The following is a 6682-nucleotide window of genomic DNA, read 5'->3' as shown; positions in this document are numbered from 1 at the left end:
ATGCAATAAGAAAATTAGGCAAAGAACGAATGAAAGAGCTAGGTAGGTAGGTAGGTAGGTAGGTAGGTAGATAGGTAGATAGGTAGGTAGGTGGGAGGAGGCAAAAATAACAGTCTGAAAGCAATGTCATTGAGGAAGAACTTATTTTTACGAACGTCCTAGTTAGTCCGATGTAGTTTTATAAAAGAAATACACAGAGCTCCCTCCTGCAACTGAATTAGTAGACTTGGCTGCAAATTTGTTTTCCAGCCTTGCGGCATCATCCATTTTCATTATAAAGGACAATGTTTTTTTCCGGCACATTGTAAATGATGAGGTTTTTCTACAGTGACTCACTGCTTTTTCTATTTTGTGTCTATTTAGCTTAGGGTAAAATTGCTAGTGAATTGTAGTATAATCCTCTATTTATATATGTTCATTCTGTGGGATCAATACAAATTTATTCATTTCCTTCTTAATTCCATACTGAGTGGTGTTGTCACCAAATCTGCTGTCTTTTCAAACGTAACCAAAAGAATTCATCTCGTGGTGTGGTCTTCGTGAGGTGCATTCATAATTTAAACAACATTCTTGGGATCCTTATAGAAAATTGTTTAAAGAGGTTGGATAATGACTGTTTTTACACCTTGGAAGAGATGGCGCCTATCACCCTTGTTTTCTGTCAATAAAAGTTAAAATGGTTTTTTTTTTTCGGAGAACTTAGAACGACTTGCGAATTGATCGTCAATGAATCTGATATGATTTGGGTTACTTATACACTGGTAGACGTAATGGACGAAGCAAAGCTTATAGATATACTGTTGGATTGGGGAGGAATGGGTGAAAATGTTGCAGTAAATGTTTACAAGTGAGACAAATGTCTACCAGGGTAACGACGGAGCTTAAGTGAGAGGGTGAGAAGTTGTAAAATTCAGTGACATGTTCCCAGGGCCAACTGGGAATGTTTGAGGGTCAAGGCAGCTGGGAAGAGTATATTGCATGAGGAAATGGAAGGTTTAGTCAGTGAAAAATGAATTTGAGGTGCTGTTGCATAGCAAAAAAGAGAGCATGTGGGAGGCAGAAACAAAAATGGATGATAGAGAGCTTAATCAAGAAGACAACGCATGAGAGAAAATTACTTGGGCAAAACTAATAACAGTAGATGGCACATCAAGAACAAGATGAATGGGGATTCCGTAAGGGGGGTAGTGCCGTCAGTGGACCTCGTGCAATGCACTGTACAATTAAGGTTCTTTGCAACGTGCCTTCGCCCCCTAGCTGCAACCACTTTCGTTCCTTTTTACTGTACCTCCTTCCATATTCTCTTTCTTCATCTTACTTTCCACCCTGTCCTAACACTTGATTCATAGAGCAGCTTCTATGAGGTTGTCCTCCTATTACTTTTCAGACCTTTTACTGTTAATTTCCATTTCAGCGCTGAATGGCCTCATAGGTCCCAGTGCTTGGCCTTTGGCCTAAATTCTGTATTCTACTCAACTCAGCTCAAGATGAATGGTTTGGATGATAGCTGCTCTTCTGGAAAGTAGCCTAAATACAGAAATAATAGATTAATGAACAGATGGAATCCAGAAACAAAAGAGTATAAAGGGTTCTTATTTTCTCTGGAGTGTTGCAATTGGCGTCAGTTATATAATTTGTGCACTAAACTGTTATTACTCTCAATACATTTTTTTTCTCACCAATATTATTACTGTTATTACCAGTATTATGTTTACTAGCGTTTATGCTACCTCAGCTATTTTGTGGATAAGTGCCGATTATTCATTTTCTTTTTCTTTTTTATCATGTCTCACGTATCTAGATTGTGTATGTTACTGTCTGTATTTCGTATATTCAATGTATATGGCCCTGAGCTGAAATAAAGCATATTATTATTATTATATTATTATTATTATTATTATTATTATTATTATTATTATTTCAAAGATTTCTGGAATTTGGATTGGAAAGGTTTAATGTCAGTTTCAGAAATACTTGTGAAAAAGAATGTTGAGGACACGGAACACAGTGGAGACGTTTAAGATGGGAAAACACAGTAGCTACTTGCTTGAATCACAGGAGAAATGCTGCTGTACAGTGGTGATAGTGTGGCTGAGGCTGAATACTGGACGAGGGAAGAGGTTATAGTGGTTAGTGTCGTGGTATCATCCCCCAGGACGATGACTATCACAGGCTCTGTATCATGATCAGCTACTGCTGCAGTGCGGGCTCAGCTGTGGAGGCTGAAACCAACATTCTTTTGACGCTTGAATTTCAAGTCAATGGCCCCTTTGGTGTGCTTCTTCCATGTGAATAGGTTTCATCTGCTGTAATAAAATAATGATAATAATAATAACAATATGAAAGTCAAGCGTTAAAGGTTAGTATAAGGTTAGGTTGAAAAGTGACCAGTTTGGTGTAAAAGTCTATATTACGTTTTACCAAAATCTATATAAATAAAAAAGTTCCTCGCCGATTTGCATTGAAAATTTTGACACAACATTGCGTTCAAATACACGTGGTGGTTTTTTAATAATGGGGTTTCATCCCACCTCCCCCCCATCTCCTAAGGGGGTTGGGGGTGAGAAGGGATTCCTTGAAACGGAGCTGGATCTGCCCGTGAAACGGGGCTGTTTGTGCCCGTAGACTTAGTTACCTTACAAATTTGTCATACATAATTTTTGCATATGAATTATCATTAGGAAAAGAATACTATAGGGTAAACTTCAATGACATCAAAGAGGGTGGAGTTTGAGATGTGGGTTGACAGAGAGAGAATGAGAGGGAGAGGAAGTGAGAGAGAGTAGAGGGGTGTTACGGAGAAGAAAGAGGAAAAAAGACGGACGGTTAGAGAGAGAGAGAGAAAGAGAGAGCCCGGTAGAGACAGAGAAGAGCAGGTGTTTAGGAGGAGAGAGAGAGAGAGAGAGAGAGAGAGTTGGTATTAGTGAGAAGAAAGAGGGAAAGAGACCGTGATTGTTGGTGAGAGTAAGAGAAAGGAGCAAAAAGGAGAGAGAGAGAGAGAGAGAGTAGAGGGGGTGTTAGGCAGGAGAAAGATGGAAAAAGTGAGTGAGAGAGAGAGAGACAAAGACAGAGAAGAGAGGTTGTTTGGGAGGGAGAGAGAGAGAGAAGCGAGAGAGAGAGAGAGAGAGAGAGAGTTGGTATTAGTGAGGATGAAGAGCGAAAGGGACAGTGATGTTTGGAGAGAGAATAAAAGAAAGGAGCTTTCTCTTTTCTTTCTTTTCCATTTAACCAGACTGAGCCACAGCAACGCGTGGGCCGGGTACAGCTAGTATTCAATAAAATTATGTACAGAATAATGTGTAAAATGGGAGGTAAGATTTGCAGTGTTTGTCCAAATATGTGAGACTAGAAAATTCGTCATGAATGGGGTCTGAATTGGTTGGCGTTGAAAGATGGTACAGCACCCATTGTTTAGCAACAGTAAAATAAAAGTAAAAGATCTAGTCGAAGAGTTTTAAATTGAAAGTAAAAGATCTGGTCGAAGAGTTTTAAATTGAAAGTAAAAGATTTGGTCGAAGACTTTTAAATTGTTTGCAAATGGAGGGAGATGGAAGCAGATGTTTGCAAGAGTGAGGTAATGAAAGCGAATGGAAACCAGGAGTATTGAGCCCTGAATGTTAATATGGATTATTATATAAGAGGTGAATCCACCCTAAGATTAGTAAGGCGACTGAAGTGTCTGTGGAAACCTAGGTTGAAATGTTTTGAAGAAATGTTGAGTTACTTTTCCTTTATGGAGACGACGTGTGCCCTCGGTACAAATGAAAGAAAATTTTAAAGATATTCAGATTAGCAAGGTGAGGAATCTGGTGACACGGAGAAGAGGTTAGTTTTAAACATCCAAGAATTGTTCAGAAAAATATTTCAATGTAGTTTTGTCATGTAGAAAGAGTGTAATGAAAAGAGTTATTGAAAATAGTACCATTCAGAGGTGTTAGGAGACAGAGAGAGAGGAAGGCACAGAAAGTACTGGAAAGATGGTTTGAATAAGAAATTGAAAAATGAATATCCTTTATATCCAAGACAGGCAGGGAATTCAAAAGGCTGCTTATGAGGCTTCTGTATACATGTAGACTTCTGCGTAGGTGTCTGAAGCAAGCGGGTGCTATAAGTTTTCGGCACAAAGTGGGATCACCTACTGTTGTGTTGCCTTTTCTCTGGAGCCGTTCATTTTGAGGACAATTGGCTCATATGCACACACGAACACACACACACACACACACACACACACACACATATATATATATATATATATATATATATATATATATATATATATATATATATAATATATTATATATATATATATATATATATATATATATATATATATTATATATATATTGAATATTTATCACATCACCGTGATTCATATAAATCATTCGAGCTACAAACGCGCTGATGTGATAAATATTCTTAACAAGGCTGCGTGGGTCAAACGCTCGAATCGGCTAGCATGGGGTGGAGGGGGATTTTATATCGATTCTAATTACAAATACAACGAGATCGACGTTGATTTGTAATGGTCAGAATCGATATAAACCCTTAGCGTTTCTGATAGCCGTTTCGGTAGCGTCACTGTCCGATCCTGATGTCGTTCCCCGTCCAACTGGACGGTGGTTCGATCCCATAGGGGTACGAAATTATTATCAACTAGAAAATTCCCACTCGGTACATATATGAAAAAAATATATCAATTCCGAGTAGAGTAATTAGATATTAAAGGACATTTGTAGCTCGAATGATATATATTATAATATATATATATATATATATAGCATATTTATGTTTGTGTTTCTGTTTGTGTGTGCGCACATACGACGATATGTCAACGCACGATAACAAAAAAACTGTGTTCAAATTAGAAACAGAACGCTGCAAATTGTGTTGCCTAATCTTGCAGTCTGGCTGTAAAACTATTATTTCCAAGTTACCCAAGCTACTGGGGAAGCTATCCAGCCTCTTCCTGCGTCGATCATGTTTGGTAAATGTTGTGAATCCAACTCTCGATGGTCTTAGGAAATAATATAGTCAATGAATGTTAGTTATCGATTTTGTAATTACTTTGTCTTTCTCCTAAGTATGTCGTGCGCCTTGCTCAGTGTCGTTGGTAGGCTAAAAAGCCCATTTGTTCGAAGAAAACGGATGTAGAGCGTTAGGGGTAACTGCAAGACTCTGGTCGAGTTGTGTAAGTTAGGCGAGTCATTTGACGAAAGTTTTGGCATAATACCTGCCAAGTTTGCTGCTCCAAGTTTGCTTACCTGAGACCTCTTATCCTGAAATGAGCTTTGCATTACGAAGGAAACCTTTCTGCTTTTCCTTGATTTAAGCCTTGATTACATTCAGCAGAAATGCATTGCAGTCTTGTTTCTCCTGAGAGTTTTATAATCAAGGGGGGGACCAGCAGTGGGAGGAGGAAAATTTGACTCTATCGTTTTATAAAATTCATTTTGAATTCATCTTGGCTGACAAATCTAAAGCAGCTGGTAATTTCAGAATCTCTTTCAACCACGCAGCCTAATTTATACTATTGACTAATCTGGAATTACGGGGAATTTACTTCTGATTATAATTTATGGCTTCGAATTCCGTGAAGTTTTTTTTACAACAGAAAGAGTAAAGTATTTTCTGCATCATTATTATGAGAATTAAGTATCATTTCCCGGTATGCTTATATTTTTTTTAGATTATATATATATATATATATATATATATATATATATAGTATATATATATATATATATATATATATATATATATATATAGAGAGAGGAGAGAGAGAGAGAGAGAGCGAGAGAGAGAGAGAGAGAGAGAAGAGAGATAAAGTTTTATCACATCACCGTGATTTATATATATGCATACACCGAGCTACAAATGTCCTTTAATATCCGTTTCGCTCTACCTCGGATTTAATATATTTTCATGTATGTAACCGAAAGGAATTTTTTTAGTTGATAATTATTTCGTCCTCTCGTGGGCTCGAACCAGCGCCAAGCAGACAGTCGATAACTCACGCGAAGTCCTGATTTCTCCTCTGTCCGCTGAGCGCGTGGTTCGAACCCGCGAGAGGACGAAATTATCATCAAACTAAAAAAAAGAATTCCCCTTCGGTTAGCATATATGAAAATATATTAATTCCTAGGTAGAGTGAATTGGATATTAAAGGACATTTGCAGCTTGCTGTATTATATATATATATATATATATATATATATATATATATATATATATATATATATATATATTTATATATATATATCTATATATAAATATTATATATATATATATATATATAGTGTGTGTGTATACATATATATATTATATATCTATATATTATATATATATATATATATAATATATATATATATATATATATGTATATGATCCCTTGGAAAAAGTGACAGTTCGAAAGAGTGACAAAAATAGTAAACAAAAGCGTGACATATCTTAAGAGTGACAGAAGAATAATAAATCAGAAGAGTGACACAACATGTTTTAAAAAGACTGGCTAAAAAGACTTAAAACCTTTATTTCTAAATTGAATTGCAATTTAATAAGAAAACATAAAATAACTTAAAAAGAAAACATCATTTTTAACAGTCGTTAACTTTCATGTTCATTGTGATGCACATTGCACGAACCAAAATGTGTAAATTATGAGCAATTCCTCTTATATGAACAT

Source organism: Macrobrachium nipponense, chromosome 42, assembly GCF_015104395.2.
Source record: "Macrobrachium nipponense isolate FS-2020 chromosome 42, ASM1510439v2, whole genome shotgun sequence".
In the NCBI taxonomy this organism is placed as follows: domain Eukaryota; kingdom Metazoa; phylum Arthropoda; class Malacostraca; order Decapoda; family Palaemonidae; genus Macrobrachium; species Macrobrachium nipponense.
The sequence above is the reverse complement of the archived record's forward strand: the minus strand, read 5'-3'. Positions refer to the sequence as shown.